Here is a 26,374-nt window from a genome sequence, read left to right on the forward strand (position 1 = left end):
GCTCTCAGGCTGCTTTTGAGGGGTCACTATAATCACCACCTTGCATTTCTATTCTCTATAATATGTAGAGAACAGATTGTAGAACGGTTCCTGGGACATCCTCAAAACTGTCTCCTTAAGCGCTTTGGCGATGGACGTGATCCTTCCCAGGAAGTAAGGCTGCGTTAGTTGGTTCTTTGTTACTGTAAGAGGACGAACAGCCTGGGACAATCAACTTACGAAGAAGGAAGGTTTGCTACATCTCACACGTGTAGAGATTACAGTCCATGGTCAATTCCCCCATTCCTTTCAGGCCTGTGGTGAGGAAAGACATGATGGGAATGTGTGGTGAGCATAGTCGTTTATCTCATAGCCAGGAACTGAGAAAGTGGAGAATTGGGGTCCTACTGCTTGCCTCCAAGAGCACACTCCCGGTGATTAGAAAATCTACGAGGTTCTACCTTTTAAAGCCTCTACCAGCCTCCAGTAGCACAACGCTGATGACCAAGTATTTAACACTTGGGTGTTGAGGGGAGGCTGCAGATCCAAACTCCAGAGAGAATGCTATTGTTTCTCTGACTGGCCTCAGACAACATTCCACTCAATGTGCCATTTACTATAGAAAGCCACGGCCAGGATTATAGCTACAGATGTCACTGGGTTTTTAAGCCTTTTACGTAATGGAAGGAAAATGTTCTGAAGTATTCTGTCCAGGGAGCATACTTCTCTAGTTTTGGCACTTGGGTCTTTTCTCTCTCTTCCTTTTTAGCTAGCATCCTTACCTGTTCTTCCTAGTTGTGCCACATTCAGTACATTCAGGGATCCTCTGGTGTCATTTTCCTTCACATCCATCCTGGCCCACGGCCTGGCCAACCACGCCAACCACACTCTCTGTGCTGAAGTGGCGTCGAGAGGTGACACTGGACTGGCCAATGACGACATAGGCATGGGATGCAAAGCAGCCCAAACGCGGTTGTGAGTAGCTTCTTAGGAAAGACTTAACTTTTCTGTTTGCTCCACAGTCACCTCTGCAAAATCTCCGAGCCTCGGAAACCAGCTCTAGCAGTGAGTGCTGTTGTTGTGTGCGATGGAGGAGATGGAGGAATGAAAGGCAGGGGTGGGAGCGCCGTGGCCAGGCAGGCAGCCTGTCGTTTTAGAGTTACTGGGTCCCCAGAGCTCAGCTCCAGGAATAAGTTCACAATGAGACATTTGTCTCAGAGAGAAGACGGGTAGAGTCAGAGCACAAGGCCCTGTTTCAGGAAGAAAAACAAGCTTAGCAGAAAGGATCCAAGATAAAACTAAAACTTATCAGAAATCCCATTCAAATGCTTTGACTCCTGGACCCTAGGTCTTGCGTCATCACAAGCCTGTCCCTTACTTGGACCAGCACAGCCTGGCCCCACCAGAAATAAGGATGGATGTTAAACCCTGGAACCCAGGACAGTGATTACCCTCATTGTCGGGGTTGAACACAGGGAGCCAGAATGTGGGGGGACTTGAGATGAATCCCAATCCCATCAGCTCAGGGTGAAAAGTGACTCTGGACTTGTACCCCAATGAGGGTAGGTAGCACGTAGTGTGGAATTCCCTTGGCCAAAGCCTGAGCGAACATCCTTGGCCTCTGTCCCCGAGAGGAAATTCTTTCTACAATCCAAATTGCTTGTTTATTAGCAAATGTGAATAATGTACAAATTAAGCCACCTGCTCCTGTTGAATTAATTTAGGTTATACTGGGGCTGGGATGGAGTGGTTGATGGCTAGTTAACACAATCATGCAAATTAACACATGCCTGACTTCTAGGCAGATCCCCACTGTCCACAGCAGGGCCCTAAGGGAAACCAGGCAGCAGACCTTAAAGAAACCAATAATCTTGGCCTTATCTGCCCTGACAGCTTCTTGCTGCTTTCTAGGGGAGCCTTTGGAGGAGAATATTTAGTATCTTTTTTTTTTTTCATTGCCCAATGATGCAGGAAACAAAAACACAATTGTAGAAAGACCAGCTTAATGACTGATGTCCAGCGCCAGTGTCCCTCTTAGGAGCTGATGATGTTGCCCATACATGCCCCTGGGACTCTTCTCTAAGTGATTGAAATGACTCATAGCCAGCTGGGTTATTCAGAACATCCAAGAAAGCACCTTCCCTGATTCCCTTGGTGAATGGCTTCTTCCACTATGCAGGGGACAGGGGCAAAGTTGGACATGTTTCCTCAGAGTCATAGGCACTTTGAGTCTCAGCACAGCCATGGCAGACGAGTGGAGGAAGCCTGGGTTGTAGGGGACACGAACCCACATGCTAGCATACACGTGCGCAAGGACAGACATCAGATGAAGTCGGTTTTCATTATACAACATCAGACGGCTCTGTTGGGGTGAGTAGGTGCCAAGGTGGTGGCCATCCTTGTGATCAGCCTCTCCTACTGGTAGGACCTTCATGCTGAGTGTGACCTGCTGTCACCCCACAGCTGGAAGAGCCAGCTAAATAGAGTCACAGATCGGAGACACAGACTGTTTTGTCAACAGTCTTCAGTAGAGGTCGAGAACATGGTAGCCCCTCACTATGCTGGGAACATGCATGTGCTCCTGGGATGACCAGGTGTCAGGGTGGACAAGCTTTATGAACAACATATTATTTGCTGTGGGATGTCCTGTATGTTGTGAATAAATAAAACTCTGATTGGCCAGTAGCCAGGCAGGAAGGATAGAGTAGGCGGGACAAGAAGAATTCTGGGAGGTGGAAGGCTGAGGCAGAGAGACACAGCCACCGCCATGACAAGCAAGATGTAAGGTACCGGTAAGCCACAAGCCACGTGGCAACTTATAGACTAATAGAAACGGGTTAATTTAAGATTTAAGAACTAGATCACAAGAAGTCTGCTGAGGCCATACAGTTTGTAAGCAATATCAATCTCTGTGTGTTTACTTGGTTGGGTCTGAGCGGCTGCAGGACTGGCGGGTGAGAGAGATTTGTCCTGACCGTGGGCCAGGGAGGACCAGGAAAACTCTAGCTGCAATTATTCTGATTCCGAATAGGCTAGCCAGGAGGGACAGACTGTGGGTGATACACGGGAGGAGCCAAAGCCAGCAGTCCTCACCGCTGCCCCTTGGCACCTTTCTACGGATTCAAGAACACAGGGCCACCATGCTGTCAGAAGAAATAGGGGGAACGATTAAGGTTGAAGTCCTTATTACAGATAAAAGCACAGGTGTAAAGATAACTGTGTGGATACTATTAATTCCCTCTCTCAGCTAAATATTCATGTGTAAAGTTACAAAGTAGTTCCCCTCAGAATGGTATCAAACAGAACATAATTTTGCTTTAAAGTTAGCATCATAGCTGGGCCTAGTGTTGTATGCCCATAATCTTAGCTTCTTGGAAGGCTGAGGCAGGAGGATGACAAATTCCAAAGCAGTCCGAGCAACTTGGTGAGACCTTGTTTTAAGATTACAAGTTACAAAGACTGGGGATGGGGATGGTGAGTTGGTTCAGTGGGTAAAGGTACTGGCTGCCAAGCCTGAGGACTCGAGTTCAATTCCCCAGAACCCACACGGAAAAAGGTAAGAAGTGACTCCTCCAAGTTGTCCTCTGCCCTCCACACCTGCACCTTGGACTGTGTGTGTGTGTACACACACACAAAATAAATAAATAAACATAACTAACAAAAGAGGGCTAACGAAGGTGGAACAGTGCTTATGTAGCATACACGAGGCCCTAGGTTTGATTTTCAGCAACACACACACACACACACACACACACACACACACACACAGTTTACACAATATTCTCTGGGTTTTTGTGTGTCACATCACACATATGGGAGGTTGCATGTAGTATTAATTAATTTTTGTTAAACACCTTGAGAGGCCTTAACTCCACCTCCAGCTGCTAAGTTGGTGAATTATGTCTGTGTGTAGATCTACTCAGTGTGTGTACACAAACAAACAGATCTAATTTAAAGTTGACGTCCCCCAACTGGTAATAGATGTCACAGCACAGTATCCGTGGAGGCAGAATGATTTTTTTAAACAGTCTTCTGAAATGTTCTGTCCTTCCTCATGGGTAATTTGTCTGTCACTTTCTGACGTGCCTCTGCCCTCCTGGCTCTGTGAGCGGCTTCAAAGCCTGAATTTCCCTGCAGGCAAAGGCATAGAACAATAATTCTGCACAGAAACAGCTGCTTTGTTATGCTTGAGGTAGGAATTGTGACGATGGGCAATGTAAACTAAACAACTCTCCCGCTGCATTTGAGGAGATCTTGACAGCTCAAGTCTCACAGGTCTCTCTTTTGTTCCTTGAAGAAGCCACACTGTGAAGAACCCGTACTATGAGCATATTGGTTTCCTGGGAAAGTGTCTCGGTTTGGAGACTTAAGCAATGGAAATGTAGTGCTTCCTGGTTCTGAAGGTTGGAACGCCAGGATCACGGTGTCACCAGGGCCGGTTTCTTCAAGGGCCTCGCTCTTTGGTTTGCAGACAGCTCCAGTTCCTTCTCCTGTGTCTGCTTGTGGTCGTCCCTCAGCATGTGTCCTGTGTCCTTCATATAGCCACACCAGTCACTTGCAATTGGGGCTTCTTAATGACCTTGTCTTACTCAGTTACTTCTTTAAAAACCTGTCTTCAAATATAGTCACATTCTGAAGTTCTGGGAATTAGGATCTCAGTATGTGACTTTATACTTGGTTCTGAAATGTCCCCCAAGGGCCCTTGTACTTGGTACTTTTTTTTAACAATGATAAAAAAATTCTTATGTGCATTGATGTTTTGTCATGGAACTGGAGTTACAGACAGTTATGAGTGGACATGTGGGTGCTGGGAATTGAACCCCAGACCTCTGGAAGAGCATTCAGTGCTCTTAACCTCAGCCATCTCTCCAGAGGTAAAAAATTCTTTAGTTGATATAGTTCTCTCTCTCTCTCTCTCTCTCTCTCTCTCTCTCTCTCTCTCTCTCTTCCTGGTTAGAGGTAAACTTACTTTAGTACATTCTTCCACTACAATATGCTGATCTACCCTAAGCCTAAACACCAACTGGCCAAGACTAGAAACCTTCAAAATTGTAAGCCTGAGTAAACCTTGTGTGTATGTGTGTGTGTGAGAGAGAGAGAGGGCGGGGGAGGGAGAGGGAGAGAGAGGGGGGGGGAAGGGAGAGAGAGAGGGAGAGAGGGGGAGAGAGAGAGGGGGGGAGAGAGGAAGAGAGGGAAAGGGAGAGAGAGAGAATGTAGGTGTGCCATGTTGGAATCCTGGGCCTTGAGCAAGCCAAGCACATGTCCCATACTAAGTTATATTCCTAGTTCCCTTTTGCTTTATAATTTGATTTATCTCAGGTGTTTGTACAGTACCTAAAAACTAACATATGCATTGGGGGACATAATTCAGTCCATAACAGTGGTGTTCTTGGCATAAGATATCTGTTCATCGGGTGAAAACCTCTTTTGTAGTCTTCCAAATAGAAGCTTTATCCTGAAGCTTATATTTTTCATTCTCACTTAATTTCCAAAGCCAGTTCTCAGTTTCCCTTGAGGCTGGCTCTGGTGGAACAGAAGAGTGCTAAAGACCATAAAGAGGTCATGCCTGGCCTCAGTTCATACTAGTGATGGAGGCCCTAGAAAATGGTAAATAACCCCAACCATAACTCAACTATCATGCCCGTGTGATGGCTTCCAGGCCCCTAGAACAATAGAACATTGTGTGTGGTGGGAATATTCTATATCTGTCCTGTACACTTACTTCTCACCCCATATGACTAGTATACCTGCGGGACTGAATTTCTAATTTTAAGTCATTGTAATATAAAGGCTACTGTTACACATAGATAGATGATGTTTTGGTTAGGGCTTCAATTGCCGTGGAGAGACACCATGACCACAACAACTCTTATAAAGGAAAACACTTAACTGGGGTAGGGGCATGACTTACAATTTCAGAAGTTCAGTCCATTATCTGCATGGCAGGACATGACAGCATGCAGGCAGACACGGTGCTGGAGAAGAACTGAGATTCCCACAGCTTGATCCGCAGGCAACAGGACTCCGTCTCGCTGGATATGACTTGAGCATATATGAAACCTCAAAGTCCACTCCCACAGCGACACCCTTCCTCCAACAAGGCCACACCTACTCCAACAAAGCCACATCTTCTAATAGTGCTACTCTCTTTGGGGCCATTTTCTTTCAAACCACCACAGATGGTATCACCTTGGACAGCACAGTCCTAGAGCCAGGAGAAGCAGACACCTCCTGGTACTTGTGGATCCTGTAGAACTGGAGCACCACACTACCACCCCTCTTACTATGCCCACTCCACGTCCTCTGCTCTTAGCTGGAAGCAGCCTTTGGAGAAAGGTGCTGCCGCAAAGGTGGCTCCAGTATGTAGTCCCTGCCACCGGCTTCAAGTTGGGGGCACCCATAATGAGCTGGCTAGGTTTATTGCTTTGCATATACAAGTCTCCAAGAGACCAGATGAGCAAAGCTAGGAATGTTCTTAGCCGCAGTGGAAAAGTTCCTGGCTACAAAATGTATCTCTGGGGAAATATTAATCTGGAAGATTGGTTGAAAGCAATTTTGAGCCACCATGGACACCTTTTCAGGTGCTTCTCTGAGAATGCAAGCTAGCGAGCTCAGTTGGAATAAGACCTGGGTTAAAATAGATGGTATCCACATTGCCTATTCATTTTTTTTTTTTCAGCGTGAGTCCCATAATATAAGCAGTTAAGTTCTTTGGAGAATCAAGTCACTTTTGCTCACTCTTATTGTGCCCCAGGCTCTGTGAAGCTCAGGTAGGGACCAATTTGGGGTGCTACCATTTTTATTTGTTATTTCACAGAGGTAAGCAGGGTGGGAGTTACCCAAGACAATGAAGGTAGCCATTACCCTTTGTCAGGCTAAGTATATAATTTCCCCAGTGATCCTCTGAGTAATAACAAAAACTTATGTGAGGTACATGTAGTGTTATATTCCCTGGGGCTTAATATGGCTCTCGGTAAAATTGATTTTCTGAAATCTTGCAATATACCTCATCAAACTAAATGAAACCTGCACTGCTTTTATAAGAAGTGATTGGATTTCATGTGATAAATTAACCCTCGCCATCAGAGAGGTGCTGGGTAATAGGATGGTTCATTTTAGCCCCCGTAGAGGCCATCCGGGATTTTAATTTTTCTACAGGACTTGATTTAATTCCCTCTGTGATTGGAAGGAGGTTGCACCCAACCAAGGAGCTCCCAGGGCTTAGCTGGCATGGCTGAAAAGACTTTCTCCCAAGATAGAGATCTATCTGTCTTCGTGGTGACCTCCAAGGTCAGAGGACAGAGGTGAGGCCACACAGGGAATCCCAGAGAATTTGTAGGGAAGTAGGTCTTGTGAAAAGGCAGAAGGCAGCTTTATTTAAGAGCAAGATTGCCTCTCTCCCCTACTGTGCAGCCAGCTTTGTTGGGAGGTGTGTGGCATCTCCTGACCTGCTTTTTAAGCTTTATATATTGTGTATACATTCATAACACTTCTTGGGTGGCTGAAATCAACTTTGCAAGTCTGAGAGAAAATGACCGGCTATCTGAAACAGAGCATTCCCTCTGTAAATAAGCATGGGAACCATGCCTTAAGCGACCCAAGGGAGACATCTTCCTTTGGAAGGGAAAAGTAAGTATGATTGGGCTTTGATTCAATCCATCCCTAGGAGATGGTTCCTAAGGTAATATAGCCTGAGAAAAATCACTCCAAGCAAATCCAGAGGGATGACAGGGTACTCCTCTGTGGGAGTGACCAGAGTCCATTAGGCACAGGAACACAGCTTTCTATGACAATATTGAAACTCAAGGGCCATTATGTACCATGGGCCTGGACAATCCATAGCAGCCTTGTTCACTGGGCAGCACCCTACATGCAGGCAGCATGCTGCTCAAAAATTAACTCCCTTCACTGTGGTGGATTTGGCAAGAGCAGATGAACCCTCTAAGGGTAGAAATAGAAAGGGCTTGCCCAGTCTGACCAAGGGTCACTTCCTCTACACTCAATCCAGCTCAGAGCATATTGATTCTAGGTCCACATGTACTTATGCCATAAGTATGTATATGAAGGTCCGAGGACAACCTTATGGAGTTGATTCTCTCCTTTCCATGGGTTCTGGGGGTCAAACTCAGGTCATCAGGCCCCAAAAATGGCTTTACCCACTTAGCCATCTAGCAAGCTCCAGTATTTTCTTTATTTCAATAATAATCAAAAGATGGTGGTATGCAGTTGTTCTGGTCTGACTCCTTTCTTATTTACCTGCATTCTTAGTGCACAACCTGGGTGCTGAGCATACTAAGTTGTGATGACTATTCTTGGTTTTCAACTTGACTGTATCTGGAATGAACTATAGTCCAGAAATGGAGGGCACACTTATGATCCAGATCTTGAGGCTGGAAGACACAGGCTTTTGATCCAGATCTTGAGGTGGGAAGACACACCTTTAATCTGGGCCACACCTTCTGATGGAATCCCGTATAATAAGAACAATAGATGAAGGAAGCGATGGTTTGTTCTTGTCTGCTCGCCCTCTCCTTGTCAGCACATCATTCCTTCTCTGGCATTGGAGCCTGTTTCTTCGGGACTCCAGCATTTACAGAAGATCAGCTGAGACACCCAGCCTCGTGGGACTGAGCAACTGCTAGATTCTTGGACTTTCCATTCACGGGTAGCCATTGTTGGACTGCAGCCTCTAAGTCATGCCAATAAATTCATATATATATATATATATATATATATATATATAGAGAGAGAGAGAGAGAGAGAGAGATGCATTCCTTAATTCTGTGACTCTAGAGAGTCCTGACTAATACAGAAGTGCTCAGTAAAAGCTTGTCAAAAGAGAGGATGACAGAGTTCACTGAGGCCACCCAAGAAGCAAACGGCTGCCCTGAGTAGTTTAGGTGGACAGCTGGGACAGATTCCTAGCTGGGTCTCCGGGCCATGTCACTGTGTCCCTTCTCTGTAGCATCTCTCCCATATGCTCCTGAGCCATGATCGTTTTCTGTTTGTCGAGATCTGGAACATGAAGCCCTGAGCCTGAGCAAGCTTGGTACAGATCCTAGTTTCACTTGAGCGCCGTCTTTCATCTCTAAATAGAGAAAATGGAGCTGGGGTAGCAACTCAGTCAGTGAGGTTCTTGCTTCCCAAGAATAAGGACCTGATGGCCTCCAACTCGCCCCCCACAAAAGGCAGCATGGAAACACACAGACTTGTAATTCCAATGCAGAGGAGGCTGAGATGGGGGGGATCCTTGGGTTTGCTGACCAGCTGGCCTATCTTATTCAGTGGACTCCAGGCCAATGAGAGACCCTGTCTCCAAATAATGGTGGGTAGTACCTGAAGAATGACATTTGAGGTTGGCACAGGGGCACTCATGCACCCCCCCCCCGCCACTATAAAGTGGAGACAATGGGTAGGGAGCTGCTGTGAGCCAGGACCAGCAATCTGTTTATGGTTTTGCTTTGACCTCAGGATGCTGAGGTATACAGGTGTGTGTGTGTGTGTGTGTGTGTGTGTGTGTGTGTGTGTGTGTGTGCATATGGGGGGTGAGGAAAAGAGGGAAGGAGGGAGGGAGGAAGAGAGAGGGAGGGAGGGAGGGAGAGAAAGAGAGAGAGAGAGGGAGAGAGAGAGAGAGAGAGAGAGAGAGAGAGAGAGAGAGAGAGAGAGAGAGAGACTAAACCTGAACACAGTCCCTTTCTCTGTGCTGGCAAGGGCACCTTTCAAGGGAGCTCTGACCCTTCCATAACATGCTAAATGCTCATTTTTAATTAGTTTCTACTTTCTTCATATTGCAGCAAGCAATCCTGGTTTCCAACTTTCATCTCTATAAATAAGGGTATTTAACAGAATTGCAGGGTATTTATATCCTCCCTACCTTCTGTTCTATCTCACAAGAGCACATTATACCAGGAGATGCCTGTGCTCCCATGTTACTCCAGAAAGTGAAAAGAGAGAGAGAGAGAGAGAGAGAGAGAGAGAGAGAGAGAGAGAGAGAGGTGTGTCCTGGCACTCAGGGCTTCCTAGAGTTGAATGTCCACTTCTGAGACACTGCTCAGCCCAGATGTGGCCAGATGGGTTGTCTGTTATGCCCTTATGCCTTGCTGAGCTGATTTCAGAGACACACTCTGTGGGCTGTCACTGGGACTATGAGGATCTGACAAGGGTCCTCAAGTACCTGTTTCCCAGATCTGCTGCTGCATCTGTAGATTTAAGACCTTCCCAGGGAAACTTACTGGGGAGGGAGTGAATAGATGCCTCGTGCTTTCCAGGTCCCGCCTCTGACTTGGATGTGTTTTCTTCTTTTAAACACAACGAAGAAAGGACTAGGAAAACAGCTCTTCCTGCAGCTTCGGTCCTGTTCTGGCTTTTGAAGGAACCGTGAGACCTGTATTTCTCCTGCTAGAACAGGCCATGTGTCTAAAATATTAATGGGAGGGGAAAGGAAAAGGGCCAGAGCAGAGGCAACTGCCGCACAGGAACCACTGTCCTTGGTCCTGAACACAAACGTCAGGTCCTCGGATGGGATGCTGCTGTCTCCCAGGAGACTGATTCCAGGAACAGTGTGCCCAGGAAGGAAGGATAGAGATGGCAGAGGATGAGAGAGGTCTCAAGGAAGACAAGTGAAGAAAACATTTTTAATTTTAGCAATATAAAGGCTTTATTTGACAAGAGTTCACAGTTTCTCTTTCTGAAGGGCTGATTTTAAAAGGAAAATTGCAATTTTTGCTTCGCTGTTGAAGAAATATGGCTGTGACTTATGTTTTACTGTATGGCTTATGCTATACAACATTTCTTAACTTTGTATAGATTTGACAGCGACAAGTAATTTTCCTTTGCTGGGGTGTGTGTGAGGGTGTCACAGGTAACTGTGCCCCACCCCCTTCACTGGGCTCCATCAACCCAAGTCAGTAAGGTTGAGTTGTTCCCTTACGCTGGTTGGTGTGACTTGCTGCAAACAGTATTCATCAGCTAGTGCCAATTCTTAGCCAATATCAAGAACTTCAGCCCTGCTGTCTATGTCCTCTGAGATGTGTTCTCTGTTCACCCCTGTTCCTGGAAACCCTCCCCCTAAGTTTCTATAAGCGTCTTTCATCCCACCACAATCTTTTGGCCTTGGAAAGGGTTCCTCACAAAGGAGAGAAGACAAGAATAGCATCCAGGAGTCTCATGCCACAGCTGATAACTCTAGGTGTTTCCGAGAACAGTGTTTTTCAGATGGAAGCCAAACCCAAGGCATTTTCAAATCACTGGCCGCCTGTTTCCACCTCGACTTTTCCATGCAAGGAAGTGGAAGGAGCCTATTTACAACTACTGCAGAATGTAAAGGCAAACGATTTTATTGCTATGTCTATTTCTGGTAAATTGAGAAAATTATTCCATTTAGCCATGAGTAAAACCTCTGAGATTTTTCTTCTCATTTCTCTGAATGTCTGGGGAAGCAGGCCGCAGTAAACAATCATGTTGGATTTTGTTTCTAGTTAAATGAATTATCATAATAATAATTACCAGTCAAAACATCTGGTTTTGGCACAGCTTGACACAGGAATTTCTCAGTGCAAAATCTGAGCTTTCCTCTAATTTCCTAACCCTTGCTCAGCTTCCCAGCTCCTTGGACTGACCTCTACACCGAGTTGAACACATACCCTTGGAAGGTGGCATCTCCGTCAAATTTTGACAAGCAATCCTAAGAGACAGTTATTGTTATACAGGGTACCATTTTTGTGTGTTTTACGGCTTGGTTAGTTTTCTAGAGAAACCATATCTATGAAACCAGAGTTTGGTTGCTTGTATCTGTTTCTGTTACTTCTCTCCATGTGGCTACTACCTAGGAGAGTCACCCGGTCACTATGGCATTTATCAGGATGCTGCTGTGAGGCATTCCTGTCTGGGGGTTGATAGGATGAATCTACAGTAGAACTTGATAACATAAGTTTGAACCACCTTTATGCCCTAAACACACACACACACACACACACACACACACACACACACACACACACACACACAGAGAGAGAGAGAGAGAGAGAGAGAGAGAGAGAGAGAGAGAGAGAGAGAGAGAGAGAGAGAGAGGAGACAAAGGAACCATTCCTGGATCATACCTATTTGGCACCCATCTTTGTAGGAAACTCCCCCAAAGCACACTGAAGCTAGAGAACAGCTCAGAATATACAGACGTTTGTCAAAGCCAATAACCTTAGCCCCAGGACTTTCGGCCTGATACCTGGATCTGACTAAAAACACTGGAGTTTGCTTAATGTAACTAATGCTGACGCATGTGTTCTGACATCCAGGTGTGTTTCTGGCCTCGCACACTGAGAGCTGGTTAAGCACAGCACTGTGCTGAAGCCCAACTTGTCAGTCAGCAGAAGGAAGTCAGAATGACCCACTCGGTGACACCGACAGAGTTCACGGGTCACAAATCAGGAGATTTGGTTCTATCATTATCAAATGCTCAACCTCGGCCATGGCAGTTTGTGAGAGCGTCCGATAAATCCATAAAGTGACGTGACCGGGCTGATGGTTTTCATTCCAGCTGTCCTCAGAACCCCAGGCTCCCCGGAGGCCCGGAGAGCAGTTCAAGGCCAGTGTGCCCACTCCAGTCAAAGAAGCTCAGCTTACATCTCTTGCCTACTCAAACCTCTCAAAAGGCCGCTTTTTAAAAACCTGGGTCTGATGCTTCAAATCGAGAAAAAGCAAAGACAAACACTGGGACTGGATGATCTGTAAGTACGCTCTTGGCACTGTGATTTCAAGATCTTTTTTCTTTTTCCTTTTTTTTTTAGTGGCTTGCTGAGGAAAACACATTTTCCTCTTTTTAAAACAGGCTTGTGTAAGACTACATCAACTGTTTTGCATGTCAGAGCCATCTTACAAAATGCTAATTTAACATTTGCAGTTTAAAAATAAGTCAAGGATAGAGAAGCTCCCATTGTCCCTTAAGAAGCATATATAAACTTTAGGACGTATCTATCAAACAGGAGTTTGGGTTTCCCAGTCTGAGACACTTTAGGAATAGTTAGTGGTAATAGACGGATTCCTAGCACTGTTAGGATTTTGCCTCAAGAAAAGCAGCAGGGGTGGATGAAGTCTAGGGTGTTTGAGGAAGCTGGCGAGGATGCTGTGATTGAGGCTTGGGATGTATGCAGTCCTAGACCCCCTGCCTGGGCTTTCTCCACACTAACAAAGGGCAACCAAGAGTTCGTTGCTCACTGAGAATATCTGCTCAGGACTCTTTTTCTATCTTACCACACAGACTGGAGCTCAGAGTTAGCTGCAGAGGGAGAGGACTGGCCAAGCGCCCATCCATCCAGGGCTGAGTTGAGACAGCCAGGCAAAGTGATATACTCACCTGAGAAGCAAAGACTTGTGACCAAGAGCACCTCATGTTAGGAAGTATTTTGAAAGCCCATGAGTTGCCATAGCAAAGTACTACTGACCATGTGGTTCAAAGAGCGGAAGTCTATTTTCTCATCATTTTTGGGGCCAGCAGGCTAAGATGAAGGCACACTCTTCCAATACCCCTCCTTGGCTGCTGTTTCTCCGTGTCTTCATGTAGTGCCCACGTTCCTGTACCTGCCTTGTCTCTGACTCTCTGTCTGTTTGTCCTAATCACCTCTTCTTATAAGGGCAGTGATCAAATTAGATTAGGATACACCCCAGTGACCTCATTTTAACTCAATTAATACAGTCACACTCTGAGGTCCTGGGTATTAGGGCTTTCCCATGTGAATTTGTGGGAGGGCACAATTTAGCTCGTAATTGTGCTAATAAAGACAGGAGATTTTTGAGCTGAACGTAATAACACTATTATTATCATTAGGTTATGACTACTTGGCATGCATTTTTCTCCTCATGATTAATTTCTGGTCAGGCCATTTGAAATGCTGCTCTTTAGTGTCCTGCACAGAACTGACCAGTTCTGGCCAGAGCTGGATATTAAGGATATGAGGGTGTCTAGGTTGTAAGACGCATCTTACATAGCGTTCCGTATACCCTCCATGTCCTGATTTTGATCTAAGGTGTTTAATGATGAGACCATTTTGATTTGTTTTGAGACAGGGGAATGGTTCATTTTTTAAAGCTACCAAACAAGCAGTCATGGCTGTGAAGAAACACATGGTTACGCAGGAACAGGATTTTAACAGTGGGACAGTATGCCACATTTTGAGTCATATGGGAAGGATAAAAATAGCTCAACAACAATGGGAATTATGAAAAGCTCCTACTGAGCAGTTGCTAAAACCCTGTAGGGCCGTAAAGGGAAGTAAACGTTCATCTAGGGGCGACCTCCTACACTCATTTGTGAGTGAAGCTTTTCCTGGGGTGACAACTACCAGGGTTCCATAAATACTGGGTGATTGATTAATAGGAAAAAAAGAAGCCGACCTAGAACTGCCGTCCCAGACATGCTTTTAATATTTGAAGAAGTCTGAAGTTAAATCTTCCAGTGTTTCAGGAGCTTAACTCTGGAGGAGGAAGATGATTCCTCCCAGCACTCATGAAGGGATTCAGAATGAATGGGGACTCGGTGAATAATAGGCATGGCTGGCTTGCCTGTCCAGTCTTAGGTGGCAGACACGTGTCTACATCAATTAAACACCCCCTAGCACCCCTTTCGACTCTAATATGGGGATTGTCTTGGCAGTGCATCAGCAAATGAGCTTGGGCAGTCTCGAGTGCTTTTCCTGGGTCGGTCTTTTTCAAGATGGGGCTGGGATAGTCTGCTTCCCCAAACTTCGCTGCTGTGACACATAAAGAAAATGATGATTCTGTGGAACACTGTAATGACCAGACATGTCCATCAGAAGTCATTCAAGCCGCTGTAGCTGGGAGAGCTGAATATGGGGACTTGGTTAATAGACATCAGAGCTGAGAAGGTGTGGGACTCAGAAGTTATTTAATGAAAGGCCTTGAAGATGCTATTTCCAGGCTGGGGAGAGAGAAGGGAAAATGAGTGGGAGCCTGGATAAGTTTTTAGGGACCCATGGCCAATCTTCTGAAGCTTGCTGACTGGGGACTTACGGAACCATCAGAGTTTGGAGAAGAGGCCCGGAAACTCTGGAGTCCACTCTTGGAAGTGTATTGTCCGGTAGGTGGCAAAAGCTGGAAACTGGGCTCCACCCCACTGCAGGGCTGAAGAATCAGTAAGCAGGAAATAACCAATTGGTTTTTCCTCTTCCTGCCTCCAGTCTCCTGTTATGCCCTCCCCGGGGCCCTCTCGGGCAGGTCCTCTGCAGAAGGAAAGATGCATATGAAGCTTTCTAACACTGGCCTCCGGGAGTAGAAGGTGGGCCTGGCACTGGGATGCCATAAGTGACTAGTTGGCACCCTAGACTGTCAGTACAAGGTGTCTTCTGCCACTGTTAGGCACAACCCCATTGCCACCCAGGGCACTGAGGGGTGCCGAAGGACATCAGCTCATCTACAGCCCAGTATGGGCAGGTCTGTCAGGAAGTACTGGTTTAGTCAGGAGCAGATGAGCTAGTATTGTGGGGTGAGGATGTCACGTGAGAAATGGAAGAGCTCTCAGATGTCGGAAGGGAAGAAGAGTGGCCACAGGTTGGGAAGGGAACACAAAGACCCCAGACATGGGCTCTGGAGACATCATACTAGTAGTGCTGAATGCCCGTTCTACCTTTAAGCTCCCCTGGCCTGGGGGCCAGCTACTTAACCTTCTAAGCTTCATGGAGCTGCTGTGAGGATTCAATGGGGGTAATCCTGGTAAAGTGCTTAGCCAGGTATTTGCTGCAGGGTGATCATTCAGTAAGTGTTTCTATTATTGGAAAAATATGTGGAACTCATTCACCCACTCCAACCCAGAGAGGCTCCTGCAAATGCACCTGATGACTTCCTTCCTTCCTCATCCTGGCAGGTCTGTGCTGCCCAAAGTCTGCATGGGATGCCACCTGATCTTGACGGGCCACCTGGCTCCTTTGTCCTCCATTGCAAATCTGGAGTAGTGGGGTGTCCTGGCTGGTTATTTTGCCACCGTGTGACACATGTTAGAATCGTTTGGAAAGAGGGAACCTCAACTGAGAAAATGTGCCCCCCCTCAGATTGGTCTGTGGGCAAGCCCATGGGGGCATTTTCTTGGCTGTTGATTAATGTGGGTGGATCCAGTCCATTGTGGGCAGTGCCAATCCTGGGCAGGTGGTTCTGGATGTTACAAGAAAGCAGGCCGAGCAAATCATGAGGAGCAAGCCAGTAAGCAGCTCTCCTCTATACCTCAGCTTCAGTTTCTGCCTCCAGTTCCCTCCTTGAGCTCCTGCCTTGATGTCCCTCGATGATCTACTACAAGCTATAAGCTGAAATAAGCCCTTTGGTCCCCAAGCTGTATTGGTCATGGAGTTTTATCATAGAAATAGAAACCCTAACTGAGACAGGAGAGCTGTGTCATCTCTTGCTCTACTGACCAGTGTGATCTAGGTCCATGTGACAGTCACTGCCTTGCGATCTGGGAGTGTTGTTTGCTCTGTGGTTGGAATCTGAACAACAGTTCTTTATTATGAACGTCGATGTTAGAGCAGCTAGAATCGGTTGCTTATTCGTGGTGACTGCGGGTACTCCACCAGATGTTCTATCATATACAAGAGTGGCTTCACAGTACACTTGGAGGAGTACCAGACTCAAAGGCCATGCACTGTGTTTAAGGTGCTCTAGGGCCAAACGTACCACTTCTGTCTACAAGATCATCTCATACTTCCACACTGAGCCTGCTACTGGATCCATCCCTGCTGTTGAAGTAGGACTTGAGGCTTCAGCTCTAGCCTGGATAGCCAGCATTACTATTTTTAAAATATATATACATAATTTAGAAAACATGTGTATATGTGTGTGCTTCTGTATGGGTATGTGCAGAGGCCATATGAGGGTGTTAGATCCCCTGAAGCTGGAGTTATTGGCAAAACTAGCCTTCCAACATGGGTGCTGGGAACTGGACTTAGGGCCTCTGTAAGAGTAACATGTGTTCTTAACTGCTGAGCTGTCTCTCCAGCTTTGGGTGTTACCTTTAAAACAGTTTTGGGGGGCAGGAACTTTATTGTGGTGAACTTTATTGATGGTGTTCAAGAGACTAGGCCTCTCCAAGTTCCGCCCCTTCTTCTTGCGGTCTAGGATGGAATCTATGAGGGGAATGCTCAGTACTGGGTACCGAGTTGGGACAGGGACTCTCAGCAGCCAAGGGCTTCTCTTTCTCTTGTGTTCTTATTGGAGCCGGCGGTCCAGAGTTTCTTACTCCTTAGAGTCCATCTAGGCCATGAGGTCCATCACCCTGTTGCTTTCACGCTATTCATTGTTATACCAGGAAATGAGCTTTATAAAGTTGTCATTGAAGGCAATGCCAGCGCAGCATCAATGGCAAAAGAGTGAGCATCACTGCAAAAGTCCAAGGAGATAACTTGGTCCTCAGTGTAGTCTAGGATGCCCTTCAGTGGGGCCCTCTGATGCTTCACCATTTTCATGATGTCGTCATACTTGGCAGCTTTCTCTCGGCAGCATGTCAGATCCATGATGGACATATTGGCGGTAGGAACATGGAAGGCCATGCCAGTGAGTTTCCTTTTCAGCTCTAGAATGACCTTGCCCACAGCCTTGGCAGTGCCAGTGGATGAAAGGATGATGTTTTTGGCAGCTCCAAGGCCATCACACCACAATTTCCCTGAGGGGCCATCTACAGTCTCCTGGATGACTGTGATGATATGGACTGTGATCATGAGTCTTTCCACGATGCCAAAGTTATCATAAATGACCTTGGCTGGGGAGAGGGGCTAAGCAGTTGGTGATTCAGGAAGCATTGCTGACAATCTTGAGTGGGTTGTCATATTTCTCGTGGTTCACACCCATCACAACCATGGGGCATCAGTAGAAGGGGCAGAGATGATGACCTTTTGGCTCCACACTTTAAGTGGGACCCAGTCTTCTTCTTAGTGATAAAGATGCCAGTAGATTCCACAACATATTCAGCACCAGCATCACCCTATTTGATGTTGGCAGGATCTCACTCTTGGAAGATGGAGATGGCCTTCCCATTGGTAACAAGTTTTCCATTCTCAGCCTTGATTGTGCCATGGAATTTGCCATGGGTAGAGTCATACTGGAACACATAGACCATGTAGTTGAGTTCAGTGAAGGGATTATTGATAACACCAATATCTACTCTGCCAGAATTGAAGGCAGCCCGGATAGCCAGACAGCCAAAAAAAAAAAAAAAAAAAAAAAAAAAAAAAAGGCCAAATCTGTTCTCTCTGACCTTCACCATTGTGTTCCAAGGATGAGGCTGGCGTTGTATGAAAAGAAATGCTGTCTCTGGAATGGGGAGGAGCAGAGAGCCGCCATTAATATGTTTTGTCTTAATTGCATGTATTTATTTTGTGTGCATGTAGAGGGGGAACATGATGGTGCCATTATGTGCAGGCAGAAGTCCGAGGACAACCTACAGGAGCCAGTGCTCTCTTTCTAACCTGAGCCCTAGGGACTGAACCCCAGTGAGTTTGGCTTGACGGCAAGTGCCTTTATCTGCAGAGTCATCCCACCTGCTCTGATGTAGCCTTTCAGATCCTGTATTAACTAACATGGGGAAAGGGAGGTGCCTGTGTGGGATGATGTTCCTTGTTTATTTGACACCTGAAATCTCTCCAGTGTAACACATCACCTCAGTGGCAAGTTCCAACACCCACCAACCACCAACCAACAAAAACAATATTGCCTTTATCCAAAGGACCGAGGATCTTTAGAGCTTGGCCTGTTAACAGTTCCACCTGGAAAGGCAGAAGAGTTTCTTGCTGGAAGCAATTGGGAAACAATGGGTTAACTGATGAAGGTTTAAATAATGTTTCCTAGTTTAGGTTCTTGGCCCAGCTGTTAGGCTACTGGTGTTAGCCGGTGAACCTGCAAGGAGAGGACACGGCAGGTTTTCAAGGCTCTGTAATTATCAACTGGCTTTTTGAAGGAAAAGCTTTTGGGACCGGGAAATGATCTTGATGTCTTCTGTTTAAATCAAACACTTCTAGGAGGAAGTATCTATCAACTCACTATGGCTTAGGGGAATTAGTCCCACTCTTTCCAGAACTATGGAATGCTCCTTTGCAAGACGCTTGCATCAGCCTCAGCCTTTCTGTCTGGTAGTGACTGTCTGCCCAGGTGTGGTCTGGCTGACTATAGAAAAAGCTGGGAGCAGACAGGGCTGACGGAGGAAGCTTGGCTCCGGAAGCACTTCAGTTTTTAACCCTCTGCAATCTGCTTTGTTTTGCTTCCTGGGTCACCCAAGTCCTGCCTTTTGCTGCTTGTGTCTCCCCATGTTCTACAACTCAGCTCGACTGCTACAAAGATGAGCTACATTGGCTTTCCACCTGTCCTGCCTCTTGGCGTCCCCTGCCTTCTCAGGTCAGTTTGCACAGTTTAGGTTAAATCAGCAGAGGAGGTCGAGGAGGCATTAGTGATGCAGGGACCCATCAGGATGGTCAGCATGGCCAACGCGTTATTCACAAGAAAGAATGACTAGTTCCTGTCAGTGGTCCACACTCCCAGGCTGGCTCTCCCCTCGCAAACTTCAGAAGCGTGTCTCTGAACCTGGTCCCCCAAAGGCCACCCGAAGAAGTATGTAGGTCCCTCCAGGTTACACGCAGACAGAGATCTGGGAAACAGAGTTAGGCTGTGAGTGGAACCGGAGAGTGGTCATCTTGGAGATGCATTTGCTGCCTACTTCTACCCTAAGCCTTACTGGGTCCGACTGCCAAAGCACACATCTCTCTCTCTTTTCCCCACAGGAGTTTTCAAAGGGAAACTGGCTTTAAAACCAAGGGACATTTAAAGGAATACACCATTAAAACACCCCCCCCCCCAAATAATGTAGGTACCCCAAACAATAATGAGGAAAGAGTTGGGGACCCAAAGAGGTCATCTTCCCTAGTGCTCATCTGCTCCCTTGAGTGAGGCGAGCTAAGATGTCTCTGATTGACAGGACCCCTCCTCTGAATGAGGACCTGGTATCTCACCACCCCTGACACCTACTCCATTACTGATTTTAAAGCTTCCAGCCTCCTTATGGGGCCCCTTTGACAGTAACGTCTCCCTCTTTGGTCTGGGTCCAAGGCAAACCAATACTGGACTCAGTGCTGCTCTGGGGTGGCCCTGTCTCCATTCTCCACATGCTGCTTTAGCTCCCGGCACATCCTTCCTGCAACCCAGGAATCTACAGCCAGCCACCACTCGCGTCCATTCCGGGGCCCTGATTCTTAGACACTGCCTCTTGTTTCTCTGGCAACCTGGCTCCTGCGTGTCTAAGTCTGGCCTGTGACCTTGGCTCTCTAAAGGACCTTGATATTAAAAACTCTTCCCAAGCTCTAGTCCAGGTTCAGGACTCTGCTGCCTTTGTGTTGACAGTGAAGAGAGGCTGCAGAAATAGGCTCTTGGGAACTAGGCATGGAGCCCTCGTATTATACTCACAAACACCATCTCTCTGGCTGAAACAAACATATTATAAGTCGAGGGCTGGGAATGTAGCTCAGTGGTAGAGAACTTGCCTTGAGGGCACAAAGGCCCCGGGTTTGAGCCTCAGCATTGTCAAAGAATAAAACCAACAAAATGTAAGTTTACAAAGGTAAAAGGAGTGGAGAACCCATGGGAAACCAAAATGGCAAGGCTGTTTGTGTGGTGGGTATTTACAAATAATTATAACAACAGACGCTTATTAAGCAATGGAAATGTTTTGGGTGCTGTGAGTTCTGGGTGCTGAGGGCTTATGGGTGGACACAGCAGCATCTCTGTTTTCATGGGGCCGATAATGTAGTGGGAGGGAACAACGAGCATGAATAATGAGAAAGTTGATTGGCGTACAGGGAGGAGAGTGCGAGGGAAATCAGTAGAGCAGACAGAGGTGATAGGACACAGAGGGGTGGCCAGAGGCTTAAAGAAGGCATCAGGAAAGACCTCTTGGAGATGACGTCAAGGAAATAAAGTCGTGATCTAATCAGAAATCTAGAACAGGCAAGAGTGATCCAGGAAGAAAGGGTGTCCTTTGCAAAGGCCTTTAGGTGTTTGAGCAATAACAAGGAAGCCAATGTGCCTGGAACTGAGCACCTGAAGGTGGAGCAGAGAAAAGAAGGTCCAAGTCATAGAAGATGCTATGGGCACTGCAGCGTCTGAGGCTCTGAGAAAGATCAGGAGCCCAAGTTTGGTTTTGAACAAACAAATGATGTGATCTGATGAATAACTATACTTAAACTTTAATTATCATCATCATTATTATTTACTAGTGTGTGTGAGAGAGAGGGAGAGAGGGGAGAGAGAGAGAGAGAGAGAGAGAGAGAGAGAGAGAGAGAGAGAGAGAGAGAGAGAGAGCGAGCATACTGTAGCACTCGTATGAAGATGTATGAAGGCCAGAGGAAAGCTTTGTTAAATCAGTTTCCTCCCCCCTGCCCACCGCTTCTGGGGATGGAACTCAGGTCACCAGGCTTGCACAGCCAGTGCCTTTACCCACGGAGCCATCTCGCCATGTTTTGAAAGAGCTGAATCTTCATTTATTGAGCACTTGAGATGATGCCAGGAATTATGCTAATTAGTGCACATGAACTGCCCCTTCAAATCTGTGCGCGGGGGAGATTCCATTATTATATTTAAATGGTAAGAATCGAGGAAATGGAGGCTCAGAGAGCCAGGACACCACAGGCCCTCGGATAGTGACCAGGCCTAGAAGCCTGGAGCTCAGACTCACAGCTCCCTCCCAAGCTTTGGGTGGCTCTTCTGGTCTTGTTGAACCTTGTAGACTAGCCCCAACCTCAGTAGCCAGGCCGTCTCTACAGAGGCCCAGGCTGGCAGGGGAATTGGTCCTCTTGTTTCATTTAGCTGTCCTTGCACAGTGAACAGTTTATCCCTGGCTTCCCTGAATTGAAATCTTTCTCCACATATGACATCCTGTAGTTCAAAGACCACACTCATAAGATCTATCCCAATAAAATCTGTGCTCCAGCAAGGACAACTGGAACTGAGCCTTGGATGCTGTTCAATGAAGCATCTCTTTAACCTCTGCCTGAAGTGGAGTTAGGCCTCTGCTATACACACGGCTGTCCAGTCTCTATCTGAGCAATACCAGGACTGTATCCCAGGCCTCTTTCAGAGTTCCACCCCCTCCCCCCTCCCCCAGAGAGAACAACACATCCTCAATCTCTGGACAACCATGGGGCCCAAATAGGGCCCTAGCATCCTCAAAAGATGGGAATCTAAAACCTAGACCGTTCGGGTACCCTTAGCCCATCATCTAAGCCATCATGTGTGTCTGAGGAGTGCAGGCATACATGGAGTTGGGGATCTGATGCAAAGGGTTAGGACGAAAGTTGACGGTCCTGTTGGAGAATAAATTTCCCAACAGCTGTTTAGAAGGCGGGAAACCACCCTGATGTGTGTGTGGAGGCCCCAGTTTGGGGCCTGCTCTACTGGACTGTCCCATTGATAGAGGCTTTCCAGCAGCTTTGAGAGTACAATCGCTAAACTCAGTTGTTTAAAGTGGCAGGTACCTCACTAGAAGAAGGAGTCGGTAGAACCCCAATCTATGTCCTTACAGGCTACCTCAGAAAGGTAGACTTCTGCCATGGAGTGAGGCAGAGTGTCCCTCCAGAGACACGAGGCTGGAGGGTGGGGCTCTGTCTTCTGCTTTCTGTCAGCAGTGCACTCAGGCACGGTCAAAGTCCCCACTGCGGGTCCTGGAAGGGCAGTTGGTGCTTCTGAGGAGGCTCTCATGGTCCATGACCTTTTCCTCAGCACAGGAGGCTGGTCCAAGCACACACTTTCTCCCTGGAGATGGCTTTGCCTGGCTTTTGTGATGAAGCACATTTGGCTAGCAGGCAAATGCCAGATCCCTGTGAAGAGCACTAACCTACGAGCCCCTGGTAGACAGGCAAAGCTGGAATGCCATTCTTCTAACCTGTGTGTGGGCAGCTCTGTTTATAAAAAAAAAAAAAAAAAGTCCACACTGTGGTGAAGAACAGAGCAGGTGTGGTCCAAATGGCTTTTCCTTTGTGTCTCTGCTTTCAGAGGTGCGGAGATGAGATGGGTGACGTCTCTGAGTAAAGCTGGAAGGGGCCAGACTCTTGGACACGGTGGAAAGCAAAAGGGAGCCATGTGAAGGAAGGTACGGCTGGGGGATGGAAGGGGTGGCCGGGGAGTGCCTGTGAACATAGACACTGTCACACTCCTGAACTCAAGAATCACTGCAATGGGGCAGTGCATCCCACCGTTAAAAAGTGGTCAGGCCCCCTCAGAAAGCAGAACTCTGAAACCATTTGCTCTTCATTGTTGTTGTTGTTGTTGTTTTTCTCCCTTGCCCTGATGATCCACTCGGAACCAGGCATAGAGATGAAAACAGGCAGTCTGGTTTCCTCATCGAGGACTTCACAGTTCAGAGCAGAGCTGACCAACCTGCTTTTTGAGGGCTAGAGAGCTATGGCACAATCTGCACCATGTCTGTGGCAGAGGCTCCACGGGGGGCTATGAAACACTGCGTTTGCGGGAAAAGGTAACACACTGAATTTTACATGATGTAAACTGTAAATTATACATGCTATGATAAAATCAAAATTGATTAGCGTCTGCACAGCCCCATGCAGTCACTGAATTAGACAATCACAGGGTTAGGGGAGCATTGATTCCTGTGCTGAGAGTCTTAGAAGACACAATCCGAGATGAGCGCGTCTAGAGATGGTGTGGTCTGGGCTGGGCTGGTCCAGTGCCACCGTCAAGGGCTCAGATGTGCTCCAGCTTTACATTTCGTTTCTTCCTTAAGCTTGCCCTCTCCGAGTCACAGGTAGTCACAGCCACAGCAGCAAGCATTTCTTAGAAGCCCCACTGCCCCTCCCCCCAGCACACTTTCTTCCCACTTCACAGAAGCATTGGTGTCACATGGCTTTCTTGAACTGAACGCATGCTTTGTCCCGAGAAGGCACGCAAGGCTCACACTTCGGGCACGGGAAGGCTGAGCGCTCCCGAAGCTCTGAATGTGGGCTGACGCTGAACCAAGCTGGACTATGCTGCCAAAAGAAGGGAGTACCAGGGGGTGTTGAGTAGACAGCCGCAGAACCAGACCAGCAGGGATTCCAACATGTATGCAATTCTAGCACATGGAAAACATAAGGCTACACCAGAGGTGTGAATCAAGGGCTCTGAGAAAATCTTCTTGGGAGATTTAGAAGTGTCAGAGAAAACAGAGGCTTTGAGCAGAGCCTCGGAGAGAAAGATTAAGAACAGTCACACACACACACACACACACACACACACACACACACACACACACACACACGCTGCTTTGCCTGTGAATGAGCATGTTTTACAGACTTCCCTAGCAGATGTGGAATTGTTCAAGCTGCCATGACTTCAGAGAGAGGACTGCACCATTTCCATTGCCTTTTCAAGCTAGCTGTAGTTTCCTTCCTCCCTAAAGACATAAAGGGAGAGGTCCATTGAGGCACACACTCCTACTTTTTGCTCTGTTTTGCCACTACCTTTCAACTGAGCCACCTACCCACACCCTTAGTCCTTCTCTGCTTTATCTTAGTAATCTTAGAAAGCCAGATCTGGGTGGGTGGGCGGGGATCTGCACGAGAGGCAGTTTGCAGAATAAACATGGGAGCTGAGACACAGCATACATACCATCCAAGACTCAATGCCCTCCAAGGGTCCCTGATGATCCGTGACGGCGCCACAGATGCAGCCCAATTAAGCCAATGCTGGGCAAGTCAGGAAGGTTGTAGTAAAGGCACACCAATAACAGCAACAGTAGTGGTATCACCGTCCTCTTCTTCCTTCCAGCTCCTGTCTTGGCAACACTCCATTCCATGACTCCCTGGGGCTGTCTCTGATGGGTGCACCCGGGGGCCAGCCTCCAGGAAGCCAGAAGCTGGTTCCATGAGCCTGCGTCTCTCCCTCATGGAAACTGACCAGGGAAATGGCATGTGCTCCCCTCAGCCGCAGCATCCCACAAGTCCATCGTTCTCCTGGCCTACAGCGAGGGAGGTCTCATTGATAAATGAGATACTCGGGGGTAAAGGGGGTTCATAAAGGTCATCTGCATAATGTGAGACATTTCCCCCACTGAAGCACACACCTACGCACACAGCGACGCACACAGCGACGCACACAGGGCACAAGTGCTTGTTTGTGGAAAAATGCCCTTCACAGCACTTTGTTCCCCCCATTCACTAAATTTTGCTGAGAAAACATGGATGACTGGAAGAAAGAGTTAAGCGAGCTGATGGGAAGTAGCTATTATGCCAACACAGTGTTGAGCCTTCTAATTTTTAGCCAATTGTTTAAAAGACGACAGACGGTAATGTTTATGAGATGTATAATTCAAGGCAAATCTGTCCAGATAGAGAGGATAAACGTCTTTTACTCGGCTAACAAATGTCGGGCAGCATCTAGATAAACAAAATCAACAGAACCCAAAGCACATAATTGCAACTTTGGAGAGATGGGGAAACCATTTTTCTTCAAAAAAGAAAGGAAGGGAGAAAAGAACTGTGTGCGCTTGAATAAGGAGTTGAGATTTTTCTATCCTTCAGGGCCGATCAAATGCATTATCAGTCACAGGTGAAAACAGGACAGATCCCAAGGTTGGGGGAGCGGGAGGCCTGTGTGCTGTCTCCAGGTCATGCTGCCTGCCAGCTTTGCAGTTTCCCCCAACTTTTGTTTTGAGCCAGATAGCATGATCTTTGTTTCATTAATATTTAAGAGTAATTTCGATTGTGCCAGATGATCTTAAAGCTCATTTAAATCAGCTTGGAGATAATATGAAGCTTTCTCCCAGCATAATCTACTGCCATAAGTGACGGCGTCATCTGCATATAAATGACGGCCGGATATGATAATGAATAAGTAAGATGATCAATAAAGAATGACAACTGCTTTTGATTTCAGATCAATCTCCCAGAGACCCCTTCTTCAGTTTGCAGAGCTAGAGATGCATTGTCTTTTTGTTCCTAAATTTTCTAAAGAAAACACAAAAGGTTTTTGTGTGTGTGTGTGTGTGTGTGTGTGTATGTGTGTTTGTGAAATGAATCCTTTATTGTGTTAGAAAGAAGGGGGGGTGATGTCCACAAATTATACACACATTGTTTTGCAAATACAATAATTAGAGTTTGCACAGATTGTTGCTTTGTTGGATTGAGCAAATGTCTCTTGGCAATTTCTGCTTTTCCTCTTTTACTTTTCCTTTTTCTCTTCCTGCTCTTTCTTTTCCTCCTCTTCCGTCTTCTCCTCCAGATACCAACAAGCTGTTTCACTTGGGACTGGTTTGAACACTTGGTCAAACTGCTACAGGTTTTTGGGATTCCTGTCCACACTGCTTTACAGAGGATGTCTTTCTGTACTGAAAAAAAAAGTAATTTAATAAACTACATCTTCCTTGTTC

At 46.8% G+C, this 26,374-nt stretch overlaps 1 pseudogene; it reads right to left on the reverse strand.

The window, feature by feature from the left end:
* Positions 1-17,262: 17,262 nt before the first annotated feature.
* Positions 17,263-18,175, reverse strand: LOC143274031 (glyceraldehyde-3-phosphate dehydrogenase pseudogene; annotated as a pseudogene).
* Between the last annotated feature and the right edge of the window lie 8,199 nt (positions 18,176-26,374).

This window comes from Peromyscus maniculatus, chromosome 6, assembly GCF_049852395.1.
Source record: "Peromyscus maniculatus bairdii isolate BWxNUB_F1_BW_parent chromosome 6, HU_Pman_BW_mat_3.1, whole genome shotgun sequence".
NCBI lineage: Eukaryota > Metazoa > Chordata > Mammalia > Rodentia > Cricetidae > Peromyscus > Peromyscus maniculatus.